At 38.6% G+C, this 23638-nt stretch overlaps 1 pseudogene; it reads right to left on the reverse strand.

Moving 5' to 3' along the window:
- Positions 1 to 17064: 17064 nt before the first annotated feature.
- Positions 17065 to 17986, reverse strand: LOC114211392 (F-actin-capping protein subunit alpha-1 pseudogene; annotated as a pseudogene).
- Between the last annotated feature and the right edge of the window lie 5652 nt (positions 17987 to 23638).

The following is a 23638-nucleotide window of genomic DNA, read 5'->3' on the forward strand; positions in this document are numbered from 1 at the left end:
GCTCAGGTCATGGTCCCAGGGTCCTGGGATCGAGCCCCGCATCGGGCTCCCTGCTCGGCGGGAAGCCTGCTTCTCCCTCTTCCACTCCCCCTGCTTGTGTTCCCTCTCTCGCTGTGTCTCTCTCTGTCAAATAAATAAATAAAATCTTAAAAAAAATGTGACCAGTTCCACTTAATTCATTTATTCAATATGTGGATATTCAGGTCTGAAACATGGTGGGCACTGTTCTAAGTGCTGGAGATACAGAGGGGAAGGGACAGAGTCCTTCCCTTAATGGAACTTACATTCTAGTAAGAGAGAGAAAGACAGTATAGAAAAGACTCACAAATTAAAAACAAAAATCTTCAGGTAACGATAAGTTCTGTGAAGAAAAGTACTGAAGGGCAAAGGAATAAAAGGGGCAAAGGAGGGTGTCGGGGTGTCGAGGGGCTGAGGCTGAGTTTGAGGGAGTCGGGAAGGCCGTGAGTGGGCATATGAATGAACACACCATGTACAGTTCTAGGCAGTGAACTTTCCAGGTGGAGGGAGTGTTAAATACACAGTCTCTAAGGAAGAACGTGCTCAGGTACCAGGAGATCAAAAATAGGCCAATGTGGGTGGGGAATGGCTGAGGGGAGAACGTCACCGGAGGAGGTCCAGGGTGGACAGAGGCCAGAGCGTGCTACCTGACCCCACCCTGGTGTATTTGGCCTAAATATTATCTTTCATTAACAGCTAGGATAAGGGCACTTTATAATATGATTAGGAAATGCTAACATTCCAGAAGACAGGACAGATTCCCTCTACTGTGATGGACCAAACAATAATTATGATTGAACGAGAAACTTCTTAAACAACATTCTCCCAGTTGTGTCACTGACAAAGCTCATACTGGTGGACCAAAGCCCACGTCACATATGCAGACCTCAGGTTCTCTACCTTTTGAATAAGGGGATTAGATCACATTTTGTACTTCTTTTTTTCACTCTGAAAACTGATGAATAGATCATTTTCCTTCTATAGGTTGAAAGAGTAATTCAAATCCAGCAAGAAAAAATACAGCAGGAATAAATGGAACCATTGTGGCTTGACATTTTTAAATTATACACCAGATGGGGGAGTCCTGAAATAATCTGGACCTCCCTAGGAAGCCACAGCTACTTGTAGGTTTCAGGAAATAATATGATCATAACGAAGAAAGGATATCATACAAGTCTAGCACATTGTGATGTAAGGCTTTAGGGTTCAATTTGTAGCTAATCTTTCAGACTCTCTAATCTAGTGAAATTTTTTATGGTATTTCCAAATATTTCATTTATCTCATTACACCCTGCCCCCTATTCTGGTTTATTATTATTTTTTGAAATATAATTCACGTCTTTGAAGTATAAAATTCAGTACATTTATAAAGTTTTGCCATCATCACCACTAATTCCAGAATACTTTCATAGACCCAAAACGCTACTTCATGCCCATTAGCCTTCACTCCTATCCCTCCTTCTTCCCCCTCCCTAGATAAAAATAATCTGCTTTCTGTTTCTGTGGATTTGCCTATTTTGCACATTTCATATAAATGGAATCATACAATAGATGACTTTTTTTTTTTTTTTTTTTTTGGTTTGGCTTCTCTTCACTTAGCATGATGTTTCCAAGGTTTACCCATGTTGTAGCATGAATCAATATTCCATTCCTTCTTAGCTGAATAATATTCCATTCCCTGGATATGGCATACTTTATGCATTCATTCACCAGTTGATGGATGTTTGCATTGCTTCTACTCTTTGGCTATTATAAATAACACTGCTATAAATACTTATATACAAGTTTTTGTGTAAACATGTGTTTTGTAGAAGTAGAATTGCTGGATCATATGGTAATTCTATGTTTAACTTTTGGAGAAATTGCCAAATTGTTTTCCACACAGCTGCACCATTTTAATCCCCACCAGCAATGTCTGAGCACTCCAATGTCTCCACAGCCTTGCCAACAGTAGTGAATTTTTTGGACTAATCAATAGATGCCTTTTGGAAGGGATGGCAGATAGAACGTTTTTTGTTTTGTTTCATTTTGTTTTCAGGATGTATATGATAGTGGGATTCAAATTTAAAGAAATTTAAAATGAACTATTTTGCAAACATTCATTCTTTACTGTAGCGGTTTGTAAAGTTAGTGTCCTTTCAGTGCTGAGAAGCAAAGCATGCTGTTACTGATTCTTATCATAGTAATTTTTTATCTGTAATATATTCAGAATAGCACTTTATACTTTCAAAAATCATTGAGAGCTAGTTTATGTATCTGATATCACAGGAAAAGGAGATTTTATAGATGACAGGCATCACATTGCAGAGTGAAATTGACAGGGCTTGACTCTGTGGTCACCATAAGATGAAACAGAACAAGATAGGGACCAAGTGCTCAGCTCTTAGGGAAGGACTAAGAACATAGATTAATTAGGCTTGGCTGCAGATGGACTGTCACTAGAGTATTCTAACCCCAAATTATTTCTCAGGTATATGATCAGCATGAGTCAGTGAAAACAGATCAAGATGTTCCCACAGGAGTAAATGATGCATGAAAATGGCAATCCGAAGATTTTCAGAACTCAGATAGTTTTGGGGACACATGAAAAATAGGTAACTAGTTCCCTGCCCCAGGATGAGAATGGCTGTCAAGTGTTTTAGTTCCTGGGCTATGGAGCTGGCAGAAGTGTGGTCATCTTAGGAGAGCCCTGAAATACTCAGCAGGTCACAAAAACAAGCATGCAGAGAAAGAAGCCAAAACCAAAGCCGAGGACTTCTTCATGGACGTCAGCTCCGGATCTTAGGCACAGGAGTCCCATTACCTGCGTTAAGAGCATGAAGATGAAATGTATGCCCCTGTTACCTTCATAATATTATTTCACTGATTCCACTCTCCTACTTTTATTAGAAAGGAAGCTGAGGCTTAAAGACGGAACACATTTCTCTAGTTCATACTGTTGATATGTACGCACGTGCTAGCGGTCAGGAATTCTGTCTGGGACTCTAACATGGGCTATCTTGGATCATCTCTCTTAATTCCGATCACAACTCCTTTGCACAACTGAGGATTCATTACTTCCATGCTCCATCATAAATGCTGAAACACCACCTCTGCCTAAGCTCTTACAAGAACTTGATCTTAAACAGAGTCTATCTTAACAAACAAAAAAGGTAATTTCTTTCCTTCTAGTTCTTGGAAATCTGGTGGAATGAAAGGAACTTGAGGTTTGCAAAAAGATAAATGAAGTGTTCCTGATCTACTTTGCTTTTTAGGCAACACCTAAGTACAACCATTCTTTAAAGGAGATCTAAACAAATTGAAGCAGTCAGGGGCAAACACCAGGATGACAAAGTGACTCAAAAAAAAAACTCAAGAGATTTTTTTTTTAAGTGGGTTTTTTTTTGACTATTTGATGTTCTCTCAACTTTTTTTTTCCTATGCCCATAAACAGGAAGAATTGGAACCACCCGGCATAAGGCACAAGAAAGAAAAATGTATTTGGCTTCGATATAAGAGAAGTTTTTCTAATAAAGAGAGTTGTAAAAAGAAGGGCTAGCTCACGAGAAGCTGAGTTCCCAGACTCTGAAGGTGATTTCAAAAGGAATTCAAAGTGGTCTAATTAGCTGACATTTAAGATGCCTACCAAATCTGATAATCTATAATCTCGGTCATTTTGTGGAGAATGTGCGATATTTCTGGCATGCTCAATCTCGTGTGTTTCACCTACCATCTTATTCAGTAGATTTCATCATTTTGCACATCGACCGGGAGAAGTACTAGTCTCTGCCTCTGTTACGATATGACTACAAGAGATGGTGAACTTGAAATTAGACTTGATTTCCAGTCATACTTGTCACTTACTATTTTGAAGGCATTATGCAGTTTCTTGACCTCGGTACTTTTATATCCAAGATGGGAATGCTATTCATTTCATAGCAAGATTTAATAAAACAACATACAGGAAGTCCCTACCACATGGTGGGGTCAACAAATAAAGCCATCGGCACCATCTGGTGAAGAATTGTGACATGAATGACTACAAAAGAAAATATTTAATTGATTTTTCAGGAAGTTTTCTGTTAAAAGTTGAATATACACAGAAGTGCTCAAAGTATAATTGTGTTTGCTGGGTAAATTTTCTTAAATTGTTTTTTTGTCTGTTTGTTTTTAACAAATAAATTTTATCAAGCATGAAGAAGGATGATGTTCAATTTAAGGAAGAAAACCACACATTTTTGGGTATGCAATATAAAAAGAACTGAGCCAGGATGGGAGCACTAGATTTTTAAACTATTTTATTATAATATATATGTATAAAAATGGACAAATTATAAATACATAGATTTATGAATTCTGTCAAAGTAAATACCTTGTAACCAGTATCCAAATAGAAAATTACCCAGAGCTCCCTCACACTGTCTTTCAGTCAGCAACCATACATTTATTCATGGTGTGGCATACAGCAAATTTCTTTTACATGTATTCATATTTGCATATACTTGTTTTATTTCTTTCTCTCTCTCTCTTTTTTCATACAGAGCAATGCTTTTCAACCTAAATTAGTGTGAATTTCTGGAACAGTCAAAAATGCATTTATTTGCCTAAAGGTGGGCAAGTGCTGATTTACATCTGACTGATCTCTATTTCCCCAGCAGGCAATCCTTCATATGGTAAGAGGGTCACGCTCCTGCCCTTGCCAGTTTCTAAAGTCCAAGCGTTGTTTCCAAGACCTGAGAGCCTGTCAAAAGTCTGCTCAGTCTGTGTCAAACATCCGCAGAGAAAAGCATTTCAAAATGCAGAGTTCATTCTGAAGAGTTCAGAACTTCTCCCTTGACCTCATTATTTATTATTGTATTAGTACTCTGCCTTCAAGATGACTTTTAGAAGTGTTTTCTTTTGCTATGTTAGTTTTCCTCAATGAGATTCACTAGTCAAATGTCCTTCATCTATTATCACTGGAAGCAGAAGTCCCACAGCACCCTCTTTTCAAGAATTATTTTTTTCCTTCATTATTTCTATTTTTATCTCTTGGAAACTCCTATTAGACACAGGCTGGAACTTCTCTGTCTTCAAAGTTTCATAACCTTCCTTTCATATGAGCAATATTTTTTATCTCTTTTCTCTTTTGTTCTTCAATTTACACCCAGTGTGAGCAGAGTATCTGGCGCATAGATGATCATTCATGTTTGCTAGGTGTTAATAGCAATACATACCATTCTGATAATACATATTGACGCAATTCACTGATAGTGCTGAATTGTTTCTCCCTAACCCTCAGTGTGATAGTACTTGGAGACAGGGCCTTAGGGAGATAGTCAGGTGTTGATGAAGTCATGAGGGTGGGGCCTTCATGATGGGATTAATGCCCCCATGGAAAGAGATGCCAGAGATCTTGCTCTCTCTTTCACTCTTTCTCTCTGTCCCTCTCTTTCTCTCTCTCTCTCTCTGCCACGTGAGGACAAAGGGAGACATCTTCATTCTACAAACCAGAAAAGGGCTCTCACCAGAACAGGACCATGCTGTCACCTGATTTTAGATTTCTAGCCTCCAGAATTGTGAGAAAATAAATTTCTGCTGTTTAAGCTACCCAGCCAATGGTGTTTTGTTATGGCAGTCTCAGCTGACTGATAAAATTACTAAACAAATAAATGAATGACTGAGAGATTGTTTGATAATATTTATCTCAGGATCCTAGGATACTTCAGTGTCTTAGTTGGTACCTTTGAGCTTATTGATAATTATATTTTCTCAAAATTTTTAAAAAAAGTATTTATTTGTTTTAAAGGGAGATAGAGAGCATGAGTGGGAGGGGCAAAGGGAGAGGGAGAGAGAATCTCAAGCAGAAACCATGCTGAGCACAGAGCCTGACACGGACCTTGATCCCAGGACCCTGAGATCACAACCTGAGCTGAAACCAAGAGTAAGATGCTCGAGTGACTGAACCACCCCAGGCACCCCTATATTTTCTCAAATTTTAAGATGTTTTTGCATGGATCTTTTTGTAAACAATATGATATAATGACACTCAGCTCCTATTTCATAACAAGGCTATTGTTATGTTAAGAAGGCATTTCTAAGCTTGATTTAGAAAGGACTATGTATGTGTCTGGCTGTAAAAATAGTAGTAGTACCAAACTTAGTATATTCCTACCCTTGACTATTTGTAAGCCACTGCTATAATCATACCAGTTATATTAAAATTAATCTCTAGCCAGGAAAAAAAAAAACTGATACAAAGAGATTAATAAGTAGTTTACATACATAAAATAAAGTCATGGAAGAAGCAGAGTATTTACACTGGATACATCAATGAGGTAAATATATTTATGGGGAAATAAATGGAGAGAGTTTTTTTGTTCTTGTTGGGTTTTGGGAAAGAGGAAGCCTCTTGAAGGAAAATCCATCTTTTTTTTTTCTTTATATTTAGGAATGACTTCTTCCAGGAATTATACTTCTGTAGTTGATATATCTACTCTTTCTAAGACCTAAGGTTTGGTCACACAGGTGACTTACTAATTCATTTTGACTCTGAGCTTTTCTTTTTTCCTGTTCAAATACATATTTGCATGAGACAGATTTTACTCTAGCAACAAACAACCCTGCTCTCTCAGCTCAAGCAAGTAATCTAGACTTTTCTGGGCTTAATCTGAGATTGGTGGAGCTTTGCTCCATGACACATGCCATCTCTTTCTGGAAGGCAGGCACAAAGAGGCATCACTATCTGGAGTATACTGTTCGCATTTGGGTGAGAGAAGTTCCAGGGGAAAGTTCAAACATGCAATGCTCTGAAAGCCTCTGTTCACAGTTGACACACTGACACTTGTGTATACTTTCCATTCATCAAGGTAAATTACATGGTCCAACTAAAACTCTGAGATTGGTTATAAACTTCTATTTTGGCTGCTGGAAGGAAGGAAAGTGAGAGAAACAATAATTCAACATACCACACTACCTCATCGAGTTTGGGAGAGAATTAAATGTGTATATTATATTTTTGTAGACAATAATGACTTAAGTACAATTATGAGCATGAGAAATAAAAGGAAGGAACTCTAGGGGAGGAGTTAAGATGGACTTAACTTTGTCACTTGAACACAACTAGATCAACATCAAATCATTTGGAACAAGTAGGAAATCAATCTGAGTATTAAGAAAACAACTGGCACAACTGGAGGAAGAGAACGTGGCAGATATGAGGTTTGGAGACATGAATTGGGGGAAAGAAAAGTCATGGTGCCACGGAGGGGAGGGAGCCCTTCTCTTGGAGCACAGTCAGGGAGAGATGGAGAGAGTGGTGAGTAGGGTTTGCACAAGATGCCATGGTGTGGGGATACCCTGGTTCCCAATGGGAGAGAACACTTGCCTTCCTGGAGTACATTTGCAAGACAGTATATGAATGAAACTAGGAGCTGGTTCTTTGAAAGAATTAACAAAATTGATAAACCCCCAGCCAGACTTATCAAAAAGAAAGGAGAAGGGACCCAAATAAATAAAATCACAAATGAAAGAGGAAGGATCACAATCAACACCACAGAAATACAAATAATTATAAGAGAATATTATGAGCAATTATTTGCTAACAAATTAGGCAATCTGGAAGAAATGGATAAATACCTAGAAACATAAACTACCAAAACTGAAACAGGAAAAAATAGAAAATGTGAACAGATCCATAACCAGCAAAGAAATTGAATCAATCAAAAATTTCCCAATAAACAAGGGTTCAGATGGCTTCCTAGGAGAATTCTACCAAACATTTAAAGAATTAATACTTATTCTTCCAAAGCTGTTCCTAAAATAGACATGGCATGAAAACTTCCAAATTCATTTTGTGAGGCCAGCATTACCTTGATTCCAAAATCAGACAAAGACTCCACTAAAAAGAATTACAGACAAATATCCCTGATGAATGTGGATGTACAAATTCCCAAGAAGATATTAGCTAATGGAAACCAACAGTACATTAAAAGGATTATTCACCATAATCAAGTGGGATTTATTCCTGGGCTGCAAAGGTGGTTCAGTATCCACAAATCAATCAACGTGATACACCACATTAATAAAAGTAAGGGTAAGAACCGTATCATCATTCAATAGATGCAGAAAAAGCATTTGACAAAATACAGCATCTTTTCTGAATAAAAACCCTCATGAAAGTAGGGATACAGGAACATACCTCAACATTATAATGTCCATACATGAAAGACTCACAGTTAATAATCATCTTCAGTGGGGAAAAACCTAGAGTTCCTTAAGGTCAGGAACACAACAGAGATGTCTACTCTCACCACTGTTGTTCGACATAGTCCTAGAAGTCCTAGCCTCAGCATCAGACAACAAAAAGATATAAAAGACATCCAAATTGGCAAGGAAGAATTCAAACTTTCACTCTTTGAAAAAGACATGATACTCTATGTAGGAAACCTGAAAGACTCCACCAAAAAATTACTAGAACTGATAACATGAATTCAGCAAAGTCGCAGGATATAAAATCAATATACAGAAATCTTTTGCATTTCTATAAACCAATAATGAAGCAGCAGAAAGAGAAATCAAAGAATCAATCCCATTTACAACTGCACCAAAAACCATAATGTACCTAGGAACAAATCTAACCAAAGAGGTAAAAGATCTGTACTCTGAAAAACATAGGACACTTATGAAAGAAATTAAAGAAGACACAAGGAAATGGAAAGATATTGCATGCTCATGAACAAACAATCTTAAAATTTGTATGGAACCAGAAAAGACCCTAAATAGCCAAAGTAATACTGAAAAAGCAAAGCAGGAGGCATCACAATTCCAGACTTCAAGCTATGTTACAAAGCAGTAATCATCAAGACAGGATGGTTCTGGCACAAAAACAGACACATAGATCAATGGGAAAGAATAGAGAACCCAGAAATGGACCCGCAACTATATGGTCAACTAATCTTTGACAAAGCAGGAAAGAATATCCAATGGAAAAAAGACAGTCTCTTCAACAAATGGTGTTGGGAAAACTGGACAGCAACATGCAGAAGAATGAAACTGGACCACTTTCTTACACTGTACAAAAAAATAAATTCATAATGGATGAAAGACCTAAATGTGAGACAGGAAATTATCAAAATCCTAGAGGAGAAACAGGCAGTAACCTCTTTGACCTTGGCCGCAGCAACTTCTTACTAGACATGTCTCTCGAGGCAAGAGGAACAAAAGCAAAAATGAATTATTGTAATTTCATCAAGATAAAAAACTGCACAGCAAAGGAAACAATTAACAAAACCAAAACACAACCTACTGAAGGGGAGAAGATGTTTGCAAATGACATATCTGATAAAGGGTTAGTATCCAAAATCTATAAAGAACTCATCAAACTCAACAAGTCAAAAATAAATAATCCAGTTAAGAAATGGGCAGAAGACATAAATAGACATTTCTCCAAAGAAGACATACAAATGGCTATGAGACACATGAAAGATGCTCAACATCACTCAGCATCAGGGAAATGCAAATCAAAACCATAATGAGATACACTTACACCTGTCAGAATGGCTAAAATTAACAGCTCAGGAAACAACAGATGTTGGTGAGGCTGTGGAGAAAGGGGAACCCTCTTATACTGTTGGTGGGAATGCAAACTGGTGCAGCCACTGTGGGAAACAGTATGGAGGTTCCTCAAAAAGTTAGAACTACCCTACCACCTAGCAATTGCGCTACTAAGTATTTACCCAAATAATTTACCCAAAAAATGCAGATTCAAAGGGGCACATTCACCCCAATGTTTACAGCAGCATTATCAACCATAGACAAATTATAGACAGAGCCCAAATGTCCAATGACTGATGAATGGGTAAAGAGGTGCTATTGTGTGTGTGCTCATGCACACACACAAACACAATGTAATATTACTCAGCCATCAAAAAGAATGAAATCTTGCCATTTGCAACAACATGGATGAAACTAGAAGGTATTTATGCTAAGCAAAATAAGCCAGTCAAACAAAGACAAATATCAGATGGTTTCACTCATATGTGGAATTTAAGAAACAAAACAGATGAGCATAGGGGAAGGGAAGGAAAAATAAAATAAGATAAAAACAGGGACAGAGGCAAACCATAAGAGACTCTTAACTATATGGAACAAACAGATTTGCTGGAGGGGAGGTGGGTGGAGGATGGGCTAAAAGGGTGATGGGCACTGGGTGTTATATGCAACCGGTGAGCACTAAATACTATTCCTGAAACCAATACTACACTATGTGTTAACTAACTTGAATTTAAGTTAAAAAATTTAAAAATAAGGAAGGAACTTAAGCCAATATGACATTATTGTACACTTTGATAATGAGTAGAAATCTAAGAGGCAGGAAAAGAATACGAAACAATATAATTAAACTTACAGACTGAGAAGAATAAAAGATGGAAGAAATAGCAGAGTTTGCAGAAGCTTGGTGCAAAATTTTAAATAAGAGGGAGAGGCATTTTCATTATCATTATCTGGTACGATCTAGGTTGGCACAGAGTTTTATTAAAGTAATGCTTCCTTGTAAACAGTCTCTGCCCAGGAAATATTATGCAATATATTCCAATAGTTAGCCTTTTGAAGAATTTTTGGTCAAACTTTAGATGCATTGTTAGGATTAATATGTTTCTTTTTGAATTAGCGGAGAGCACACCCTGTGTGATTTTGTGCCTATTCAACACTGCAATTTAACCTGAGGCTTCTCTGACCCCTGCCTCAAGGCAAATAGTGACGCTCATGACATATTCATGTTCTAGTGCCAGGATGCTCTGAATCCTTGTACTATCCTTTATAACTCCACCTGTTTTCTGGTGGCTTCTTTATCTGAGAACGTAGAAAGGATCAGGACTTCACTACTAATAAAGGGGAAGGGAAAAACCTTCTCTAACTCTGTTCTTTCTTACACTGTATGATTCTTGATGGATCAGTCTGGAACTTCATCAGCTCTACTTTTTAATTTTTTAAATTTTTTATCTTCCATCCCTTTCTCAATCCATTGCAGTCTATTTCCTGCCTCTGCCAATCCACTTAAATTATTAGGACAATGCTGCTAATGACCTCCAAATACCAAACGCAGTGGAAAATTTTCAGTTCTTATTTTATTTTAACCTCTCTGATATTCAATACTTTGAGACATCTTCCTCCAAAGTTTCCCTCCTTTGCCTATAGTAACGTCTAACCTCGGTTCGCTTCCCCCTCAAAAACCACTCTGTCTTCTTCTTTACTGACTGTTCTCTGTCGTCCTTTTATGATGTGCTCGTCTACAAAGACTCGTTCTCAGATCTGTGTAAATTTTGTGTACCCTCATCCACATCCCAGATCTGACCACCATCTTCCAGCTGACATAACTGGTGTAGCTGATCTATCATCTATCTATCTATCTGTCTGTCTATCTATCTATCATCTCATCTGAGCCTGCTCCTGAGCTCTAGATCCATCCCTTTATTGATCTGTCATCTTCACGTAGCTGAGAAGAACCTCAAATGTGATCAATTCAAAATGAAATCAATATTCTCAATCTCGCTCTTCTTTCTTCCTCCTCCATTTTATAGCTCGGTCAATGGTGATGTTTAAAAGAAGCTCAGTCTTGTACATTAAATAGAAGCACTGTATAACTTTGGCCTTAACATACAGTAATGGCAAAGACTGTTCTTCGTTATATTTTAAAGCCAAGGAAGTAGAATTAAATTGACATAATTTTTGCTGAACAAATATTAATTTCCCTTTGAATGAAATGCCTAAAACTTGTGAAAGTGATTATGTGCCTTTTTTTTTGAAATGACTTTATATCAACATGACAACAGAAACCTTGTTTATGTATTTTTTTTTAAGATTTATTTATTTTTTTGAGAGAGAGAGAGAGAGAATGAGTGGGAGGGATAGACAGAGAGAATCTCAAGCAGACTCCGCACTGAGTGTGGAGCTATGCGAGGCTCCATCTCACGACCCCAAGATCACCACCTGAGCCAAAAGCAAGAGTCAGACACTAAACCAACCCGGGCACCCCTGTTGATGTATTTTTGAATATATACTGAATATATATTTTAGCACTTGATGCACTGCCATTTACAATGGCTGCTAATGGAATTAAGGGGATACAGTAAATTTTAGCATCACTAAAAGATATATTTTTTATACCTTATATGGTACAAAACAATTCTGGTGATATATGTTTTTTTTGAACCTTAAACTATTAAATAGAATTATACCTAAAAAATACAAAAGAACACATAAAAATGAGGAAAAAAAACATTATTCTTTTAGCTTTCAGAGAATTTGTGTGGCAGAACAGACTTTCAGGAGTTAGATCAGAATAGGGTAAGTTGTTCCTGGCTGTGGCCTCAGACTCTGAAATTAATGGGTTATAAGGGTAATGGATGAGACTACTGATCAGTTAAAAAAATTAATAAAATTAATGGGAATGAGGAGATATGATTGATTAGAAATAGGCAGGAGAAAAGAAAAGGTTCACCAAAGTTTTTAAAAGAAAAAAATATTTTAAGACTTTATGAAATAAGAATTTTCTAAAATACCCTAAAAAGGAAAGGATGACCTTTGCTTCACCTTTCATGCTAAAATTTTATTTTTTAACTTGTTCCTGTTCCTAGAAACATGCTAGTTTAAATTTAATTCTACTTGCCCTTAGAATACAGAATACATACTAATAGTCTACTAAATTGTGCCTTGTAAAATAAATGTACCTTAGCTTCTTGGGCAAAAATGAATTAGTAAAATCACTTAAAAGTAGAAAATACACAGACTGTGAAGCTTCTGGTAGAGCAGCATTTTGACTTTATAAATTCTAAGGCAGGAGGGAAAAAAAACCATGTAGACCTTATTATCAGAATTATTCCTCTGGTATAGCACAGTATAGAGGTATAATGTATTAGAATATAGTTGTCCACTTGAAAAGTATATGAGAAAACATTCCATTATGCTATGGGTCCCCTGGAATGCATTGGCTATACCCACTTGACTCTAGAGAAGGTAACTGTTTTCAACAGCCCGTTACATTGCTCCAGATCTCTTGTAATGGGGCCAGTCTGACGGTCATTTCTCTCCCCATGAGGATAACTCTGAAACGGCCCGGGGGGCCAGGAATGCAAGGCGAGAGTGGCATTCCATGAGCAGTTGGAGGACTTTATTTCCGAAGAGTCTCCCAGGACTTAATTTTCAGCTCAGGAGAGCATCCTCAGGTTTTTTATCTCTGAATTGTAACCTGAAGAGTGTGTCTCAGTTTAAGGCAGCAGTTCACAAAAGCAAACTAAACATTGGGTCTCTCTCTGAATCGTCTGACGAGCACATTTCTAAATGATGAAAAAGAGTTGTAGCTGTATGCAGGCACTTTCCCAAAACCCGTGGTCTGCAGGAAGTATTTCACAAACAAGTAACAAAGTAGGAGAGAAAATAGCAGCATATTATTTTTTTCATTAGAAAGATTTTTGATAATTCATTATATTACGTTATTCATATGTTATTTCTGTTGTTCTATTAATTTTTTTCTCTCACCCTAAAAGTAATCCATAATTAATAAAGGTGGCCTGGAAACTCAAAAACAGTCATTCACACAAATTAGTTGGTCTTTTGGTCAAGTTCATTTTAGGTTCACCTCTCTCCCTGTACACACACACGCACACACACTACACCCACATTTACGTCTATATCTTGATTATAATTATTGACATAAATAAGAACATAAGTATTTTTATACTAAATGTACAATACTATGTCCTGCACTCTGCATTTAATATTATGTCAGCATATCATCTATATTATTGTATATAAAAATTAAATATCTAATATTCCTCTGAATTGGTACACTCTAGATTTCTTAACATTCTAATTGCGTACATCCAGATTGGATATCTACATTATTTTCAGCTTTTCATGATGTATGTACTGTTTCTATTCCTAATGCCTTCTTAGGGGCTGTTCCCACAAGTGGAAATTTCTATATGACAGTTTTTGACATAATATTATATGGCTCCTGATGATATCTGATATTAAATTTATATTTCGATGCGCAATACATGAGAGTATCTTCTTAATTACCCTTTTAGCAGTACTGGGTGTCTTAAAAATATTTCCTAATATAAATGGTGAAAACAATGCATTAACATTTAAATTTCATAATGCTGGTATTACCAGAGGGAATGCATACTTTTCTACAGTTTTCAGTCTGTTGTATTTATCCTCTCATAAAATCTGAATTTATTCCTATTGTCCACCTATACACTGGAGTTTGAACATTTCTCTTAAAACTTGGGTGCTCTCTTAGTTCTCTCTGCAATAGATAAAAGTACTAATCATTTGGACCAATGGATTGAACCTATGAAAATTCTTTATGTGTTAATGATAACTTTTGATTTTTGCATGTATTGTAAAAATATTCCTAATTTGTTTTTGTTCATTCAAACATCAATTTTATCATCTACTGTAGAAGATTTTTGTTGCTTATGATGGTGAGATATGTTCCTCTCATTCTCTCTAGTTTCCTTTGCTTCTAAATGTAGAAACCTTTCCCCTTTTCACAAGTTTGGTCACCAATCCTACATATTTATATAACTCCATAATATATACATTTAGGGCTTGATTTGCCTATGTATTTTCATAAAAGTTAACTTTCCAATCTAATTGAGATTTATTTTGCCTTTATACTGAGAAATATTTTGAATTGTTTTCATTTTAAGTTTGACTAATTGTCTCAAAAATATGGTGATCCATTTTAAACTTAATAGTTTTATGAAGTGCATTTTACAGAGCAAGCTCCGAGGAAAACTTGACTGAGTTCAAATGTCTTCTTCATTATTCTCTAGTTGGAGTTGTTCGGTATAAACTCTGCGCCTAGTGCCTCCTCTAAAAGGGGAGGATGACGGAAGTGTTTTCTGAAGGAAGAGGTTAATTCCTGCTTAAAAATTAACTATGATTAAGCTGTTCTTCTTACTACTTATAATGCTTTGTTGAAACATTTTACTAGTTTTTTGGGGGGAGGGGTCAATAAAATTAGGGCTTTTTGTAGTTTTATGTCTTTTATGAGACATTAAATTTGGTTAAAATAAAATTTAAAATATTTGCAAAATGTCAACCCTTCCTATTAAATATTTCAATTCCACAGTCCTAGGTAAAAAGCAGATGCTCAGTAAACACCAATCAAATATTCATTAACTTAAAATGCAGAAGTGTCAAAACTTATTGCACACTGGTCCCATCTGACCTACATAGGAAAAGAACCCCAGTTCTTAAGGACAGGGTATTAGAGAACAGGATTCCAGGTGTTTAATTGTTCTGGTCTCACTGATTGTATACTCCCCTGTCATAATTACTTCTTTTCCTAAAAGTACTGCCTCAACAGGGAAGTCTCTCTGTCTCTCTAGGTCTGTCCCTCCCCCAACCCCTCCCCCCACACCATTTATTTATATAACTATGTAAACCCATATCTTAGCTCCAGTTGATTTAATCAGGATTGTATAGTTTGCGCAAGCTGGGTCAATCACGTGTTCCGTTCTGGGACTTAGAATTTGGGCAGATTATTATTTTTGGCTCTGAAGACAGGGGGAGGTAGAAAGGATTAATCAATACTGAGAGCTAATGTGTATCAGTCAAGTTCTCCAAGCTGTCCAAATAAAGGGCTGAAGTGATAGTCTAGTGATCAAGAGAAAAAGCAGTTTCTTAGTTGTATACAATTTCAATGTGAAGAGAATAGAGGGATGCATACAGTTTTTTTTTAAATACAAATATATTTTATTTGAAATAAACAAAAATGCTTACACAGCTCAACAGTTCACTTGGAAACAAACTTGCTTGACTGTATTACTGAGCAAAAACAAAGCTGAAGCACAAACACCCTTCTTTTTTGACATTTATTTGGTGATAGGAAGACACTACTTGGTTTTTTAAAAACTGACCTTCCCTGAAGGCCTGGTCACAGAAGTGTAAACAATGTAAATGAATCCACCATGACCAGTTGTCATATCATATCTATGTCACCTGTGTATTCTGAGATCACACATATACCTGCCAATATACCTGGGAAGGGTTGCTACATCACAGTTACATTTTCTTGGCAGGCAGGACTGAGGAAGAGTAATTTGGAAGAAGTTTTACATCCTATTTAGAACAAATCACTAGTATTCCCTTAAGTAACAGGTTACAATAGAAAGATACTGCCTGAAACGTATCCTTTTCACTTTGGTTCATTTTTAGTTTTTGTTTGTGATTTACATAGTTGTTTGATCCATCTGCTTATAGTACAATCCTGCCACAAAGTATTAAAGCACAAGATACGTATTATTCCTTCAACATCTGCATTTTTCAAGTTTTATACTCTACTACATCCCTAGTATGTCAGCAGTTCTTGAATAATAAAAAAATAATAATAAATGGGTAAAACCCTTCTAAAACTGCAGATGTCTCTAACTATAGTGGTACTAGGTGGGAAGGAGACAATGAGGGAAGAGAAAAAAAGCAAACACGTTCATGTGCAGGGAATGTGGTTCAAGTCTTTGGATTTAAAAACAACTTCCCCAGAGAAGCTGGCTATGATGGAATTTCCAAAAAACTTCCTTTGCCCCCACAAAAGGACCTGAAAAGCCCAATCCAAACTTTTGAAAACTACAGTTATGAGATGCTATAAATGATGATCAAAGCAGTTGGAGGGAGAAGGATGTGTCTTCCACTCAGCCTGTTTGTAGCACAGCCTCTTTAGCTGTTGGTGGATCAGTAAAAACCACTGAAGCACCAGAAGTGCCTTGAAGGACAGGGGTAGAAAAGCACTGAGCGTAATACCTGTCTATATCAGTAACAAGGCTTCATGGCTAGGAAAATTTTCTAAACAGTAAAATGACTCCAGGATAGATCTCTCTCTCTCTCCATCATTAAATGTGGCAGAATTAAAAAAAAAATTTACAAGTAGATATAGTGAAAACAGAAATTACAAGGCAGAGAACACAAAAGAATCAAGACGATGCTATAGATTCAACAGTATTCCATGAGGCTAGAAAACCTGTTAGCTCGGAAAGCCCTCGCAAAATATCACTCTTGTTTATAAATCACTTATTTATCATATGACCGCATGTTGAATTCTTTCTTTCCACATACTGAAGAATCCTACATTCAGCCTTTAAGGATTCTGCATTTCTTTGCCAATCTTGTAGCTGAGTATCTTGTTCCAGTCGATTTTGGTGCGGGTAACCGGAAGCTGCCAGGGCAAGGCCTTGAATGTGGCGTCTGACATTGTTTGATCGTTTTCACTAATTGCTGTCTGATATTCATTTTCTGCATGTTCTATGACTTTAATAAACTCCTTGGCAGTTTGGACTTCATTCGAAACACTTACTGAATCCTGTACATCTTTATGACTAACCAACTGAACACTGCCATCTTCATAATAGTGAACCTGAATCTTAAGTACTCCAACCACCTGGGCTGTAGGTGGTGTGAGGGTGAACTTCCACTCCGATCTCCAATGACCACTCCAGAAGTTTTTAGGCTGAAACTGGCGGCTTTCAATACATGCAATAATGGTCTGTTGCCCATCTATAGTTTTAGCATAAACAGTACAGAAGCCATTGGAATAATGATCTTTCACATAGGCCCTTAGAGCACTGTCACAGGATTCTCTCCAAGACTTCAGACCTCCATCTATGTCCTCTGGCTGGGGGTCACTTGCTTCTTTCCGTAAGTGATCAAACTTAAAGGAAATTTTGTTTCTTGGATCTAAAACTCTGCTATTCCCCAGGTCACCATGTTCCGTAATTAAGACCAGATCTTCATATCCTTCCATCTTCACAGGCGTGAACTGATCCATGTTATACTGGGCAAATGCATGTGCTGCCCCTTCCCTGAGGAGACTGTCATTATTAAGCAGTAGCCAGACATCATTGAACACTTCATTAAATTTCCCTGGGGGTGCATGAGTGATGAATTTAGCAGCTATGTGTACCTTCTCCTCAGCCGACACCTGGTCCTCGAAGTCGGCCATCTTGGGCCGCTCTCGGGATTTATATAGTTTTAATAGCAAACACTATGACAAAAATTTTGTGTGAAATAAATAAAACTGAATATAATTGTCTTTTGATGAGACAACAAGATTCTTAAGTTGTCACTTCTTACAGCTCTTCCCCCCCCCCCACATTAACGGTACAATTATTAACACAGAACAGGCTTGGATATAAAAACTGCAACCCTCAAAGTAATGATTAGGAAGACAATTGCCAATCATCACTGTGGTATGTAACTCTATGGGGAAATTATTGAAGTATATTTTTTAAGGTGACCATATAAAAATGGAATAGGAAAACTAGTCACAATAACAAAAAAAGCTAACATTTTTCTTTTCATTAAATGTAATTTGTTGTTAAAGGTTTGCAAATACTAAATACTGATTGACATTTTACTCTTTCTGCAAGCCCATTAATTACTAAAAATATATGTATAAGGTTATAGGTATTGGTAGAGAGATACAATGGGAGTGAAAAAATATGGGCTTGAGGATTGTTTAAAATAGTAATATGTGTGACTCTAATATGTATGTATATGTTTCTTCTCCCTTTGCTCCCTTTGCTCTTTGTAGCCACACCAAACAGCACAATGCCTGGCTCAATAATTAATATACGGAATGATGCATATTTTGTCACTTCCATTCTATTTGTTTAAAGACAAATTTTAAGAATTCTCTTTTTCTCATTTTTTTCATATCTTACAGTAAACTCATTGTGTCAGAACTATTCTTTATTGGAAAGTTCAATTTACAGTTTTGGGTCTTTTTGAACACAAGTGTGGTCTCCTCACTGATGATGGTCTAAAACATGGCATCTATTTGCATATTTATTTTGTATTTTTCCCTGGATATTTTTTTTTCTTTCTTTGATCCTCTGATAATAAAATGTCTTCAGATTTAGGATGATCTTTCTGATTTCTACAAAATGGATCCATTTGGAAAACTGCTACTGAAATTACCTGCTGTTTAGGAATGTCTGGGTAACATTGACCTATGTCTTCGTCAGTCACTGTGCTCCAGAGAAACAGAGAGAAAGAGAGAAGGATTTATTACTGTAAAATGTTATAAGAAATTACATAATTGTGGAAGGCGACAAGTCCCAGGATCTGCAGGCAGCGGACTAGAGACCGGGGAGAGCCGACAATGCTGTTCCAGTCCAAAAGTTGGCAAGGTCAAGACCCAGGAAATGCTGATGTTTCAACTGAAGTCCAAAACCAAAACAACAAAACCCAACAACAAAACCCAAAATCCTATGTCCCAGCTCAAAATAGTCAGGCGGGAAGGAATTCTCCCCTCATCACAGGAGGCTCAGCCCTTTGTACCCCACTCAGTCCCTCCATTGACTGGGAAAGCCTCCCCCACACTGGGGAGAGCAATCTGCTTTATTCACTTCAAACGTTACTCTCATCCACAAACATCCACACAGACAAACCCAGAGAAGTGTCTGATCAAATGTCTGGGCACCTCATGGCCCAGTCCAATTGGCACATAAAATTAACCATCACAGGTTCCTTTTTTTCAATTTTTTTTCTAAGATTTTATTTATTCATTTGACAGAGAGCTAGAGAGAGAGCGCAAGTAGGCAGAGTGGCAGGCAGATGGAGAGGGAGAAGCAGGCTCTCTGCTGAGCAGGGAGCTGGACGTGGGGCTCGATCCCAGGACCCCAGGATCATGACCTAAGCCCAAGGCAGCCGCTTAACAGACTGAGCCACACAGGTGCCCCTCCTTTTTTCATTTATCTAGATTTATGCCTTTGAATTTATAATTATGTAAACCACCCTCCTAGACCAAAATGATTTCTCCCTCTTCAACTTTATTTTATTTTCTAGTTTCCTTTACAGGTTCCTCTGCCTCTGCCTGTGCTTAAAGGGGAGACATTCCTCAGGGTCTTTCCCTGGACAGTCTTTCCAATGAGGTGACCTCATTGTTGGCATGGTATCAACTACCATCGGTTTACGGATGTTTTGCTTTTCTCAGGCTGCCATAACAAAATGCAGAAGACTGGGTGGCTTTCACAATGGCAGTTTGTTTTCTTACAGCTCTGGGGGCTGGAAGTCGAGGTCAATGGGCCAGCATGGTCAGTGTGTGGTGAGACACCCCCATGGCTTGCAGATGGCTGCCTTCTGGCAGAGAGAGCAAGGGAGCAAGGTTTCTGCCATGTCTTCTTAAAAGGGCACTAGTCCCATTTTGAGGGATCCATCGTGATGATCTCATCGAAGCCTAATTACCTCCCAAAAGCTCCACTCCAAATACCATCACCTTAGGGGTAAGGACTGCAGCCTGTAAATTTTGGGAAGACACAATTCTGCCCATAGCAATTGATACCACTTGGAGTCTATGTTTTGGCCAGAATGGCTCTTATGATCTGAATTGCATCCCCCTTCAAATTCTTATGTTGAAGCACTAATTTGTATTTGAAGATAGGGCCTTTAAAGAGGTAACTAAATTAAATTTAAAATGAAGCTGTTAGGGTGGGCCCTAGTCTAATCTTACTGAAGTCCTTATAAAAGGAAATTTGGACACACACAGCTACATCAGGGGCTCCTGTGCACACAGGGGCGATTGCGTGAGGACTCAGCTAGAAGGTGGCCAACTGCAAGACAGAGAGGCCTCAGAAGAACAAAACCCACAGGCATCTTGAGTCTGCATGTCCAGCCTCCAGAACCATGAGAAAATAACTCTCTGCTGCTCAAGTCAGCCTGTGGTGTTCTGTTACGGCAGCCCCAGCAGATGAATGCACTGGTTTTCTGAAACCCTGTACCTGGTTTTCAACAGGCTGCTGAACGCCATTACTGAGATCTCCCACCAGCACTTTTAAGTGGATCTGTTCCGAAGGGAACTCACTACTTCCTGTCTGCATCCGGCTTTCATCTCGCCTCCTCAAGACCCAGGGCAGATGAAAGAAAGCACGGGGCCCTGTACTACGCAAGACGCCTTCCCGGCTACCCTCTAGCTGGCCCCCTCTTCATCGGGGGAGGAACTGGCAGGACTAGGGGCTTGGTCCCCACTTCTGGACCGCACTTCCCATCTCAGGAACTCACAATTCCCTCTGGGCCTGCATAGATTTCTTCCCGGGGTTCTCCTGACTGCAGGTCTCGCCTACAGGGATGCTGAGCCCTGCACCAGAGTGGTGGGTGTGCAAGGGGTATCCGTTTCCGGTGGGTATGGACATGCAGGCTGTGGGCTTCACATAAATGACACAGGTCGGGGGTGAGAAGGGAAAGGAGGTGGGGACAAGCTGTCCCCCAGTCCCAGTCTCCCGGGGCAAGCCCGCAGGGCGCCCAAGAATACTAAAGCGGAAACTGGCCTTCCAGGTTGTTACAAAGGTGAGGAGGCAGAACACCTTTTATTTAACCATTTGTTGCTTGCTTGGTAACGTCCATATATCTATTCAGGCACATGTAAGGAGGACTCATTTGTCCTTCTGTACTGCGTCCTGCAAACGCGAGGGACAAGACCGCTCCTCACACACAACTACCAAGACTGTTCATTCCTCTTTTCTCCTAGAATGGCACCAGCAGACAGCTGGTTTGACCTGTCATCTTGGATTCCTTCTTTCTCTCGTTCCTCGTATTCACCGAATCAACAATTCTTGTCAGTTACGCCTTCCAGATACCCTTGCATCTCTGCCCACCTCTCTCATCCTCATCAACACCGTGCTGGTCCAACTCACTCTCTCACTTGGATGCCCGCCTTCAGTCTTGATCCAAGCTTATCCGTTCTCCGGATCGATGTAACGTGAGCTCTCAAAGCAAACAAACCAGCGAATGCACCTAACCTGGTCTTGCGGCTCCCCGGCCTCAAACCTCTTACTGGGGGGTTATTTCCTGCAGGCTCACACCCGCACCGGCATCTCGTGATGGTATGGCCCGGACATCGTCTTCCAATCCTCTCCTTACTCATATTATACACATCCACGGACTTCTTTTAGTTCTTGGAATGTGTCTTTTTTTCTCTAAACTTCATGATTTTTCAGAGGCTGTTCCATTTGTCTGGCTACTTCCTATTTATCCTACATGTTCCAACTTAAAATCACTTTCTTTGGGAAGATTTTTCTGAGCTCTCCCGCCCCCATCAACTGCTTCTTGGGGCCTGCCTACAATCCATCAGAATGCTTATTACACATTAATTATCTACTTCCCCCAAAACGTTGAGGTTGTACCTGTCCTGTTCAATTTTATATACACAGTGGTTGGCACACAGCCAAATCAATAGAAATAACGATTATATGAAACTGAAAGTGGAATTTATATGCTTTTTGATATTCCTAAAGCTACCAGACACTGGCATCATATAAAACTTGTATGCATTTTACATTGAAAATGTAATGGAATTATTATTTTGACATTCCCAGATTCTGTTCAAACTCAGTAAAAGTAACGTTGCACAATTTTTAAGTATTCAAAAGGCCTGCCTGACTAATTGTGGAAAGCAGGACTTTCCAAACAGATCTTCACAGGCGAGGTCCCTGCAGTGAGCCTCGTGCTTGAAATAGTGTTTTCTGGTCATGATCTTGAGTTTCCCATGGCATGTGCTGGGAGTCTATGGGACCAAAAGGCAGAAGCATGCTGTTTTTCCCCTTGGCACAATATTCTGGGTGCCTGGAGGCATGGGGGTCCCTGTCTGAACGGCCCTGAGCTCCTTCTAGAACCTGCTGGGACACTTCCTGGCTTATCGTCCTGGCAGGAGACTGCAGAGCCACTGTACTCAATCCTAAGCTTGCAAGGAAAGGGGCCAAAGGGTGACCCTTTAGGGGAATATGAAACCAATGCGCCTCGCAGTGTGCACACGTGTAGTGAAGGTCTCCTGCAAGGAGGTAGGAAAAGAAGCTGGGGGGCCTGGTAGCAGAGCCAGGGCCCAGAGGCTGGTACAGCAGATCTCCCTATAACAACGTGATGCAGGTCACTACAAGTTATGTTTGTCAGGATAGGAGATTAGAACACATTTTATTTCATGATTTTTTAGATATTCCATTAATTTGAAGAACTGATTTATAAACCTTAAATACTTTCGCATATGGTATACGGGCTCGATTAGTACTGTTGCCACAGGCTCTGCAAACTTTGAGGTGGTTCTGAAATTAAATGATCAAACTCATGGTCATGCATGTGTAGGCTTGAGGGTAATCACTCTCTGAGATCAGTGAGAGCTCCAGCAAAGATCTCTACAACTACGTCAGTGTCATACCTTGTCCTTCACTCACATAGTGCAATTGGAGGCCCTCTTCCAAACTTCTCCCAGGCCTTAAAATACATTTAACCCTGCCTTGGGCCTGATACTATGTTTGCAATTTTAGGATCTCAGATCCATTTGTACATTTGGCCTCAAGTGTCGTCCATTTTAAGAACTATTATAGATTTCTTTTATCATCTTAAAATCACTTTAATTAATAGAAAGATAAAATGACCCTCTCAAGAAAGAGGAAGAATTAACCCCTTTGAGATTCACGATCCTTGAGTTTATCAAGTCAGACCTATTGTTTTGTATTACATATCTCAAATGATATCTTCAGTTATGGGAGCATGGGTGCTTTATTAAAAAATGAAATTGATTAGCCTTTCAGATGACAATGGCCAATGATAAAGCGTAATCTTGTAGTTATTCATGTCTTAGTTGCACACACTAAAGAATACC

This window comes from Eumetopias jubatus, unplaced genomic scaffold (genome assembly GCF_037043125.1).
Source record: "Eumetopias jubatus isolate StellerSeaLion01/CBP00866 unplaced genomic scaffold, mEumJub1_p1.0 scaffold_13, whole genome shotgun sequence".
Taxonomy (NCBI): Eukaryota; Metazoa; Chordata; class Mammalia; order Carnivora; family Otariidae; genus Eumetopias; species Eumetopias jubatus.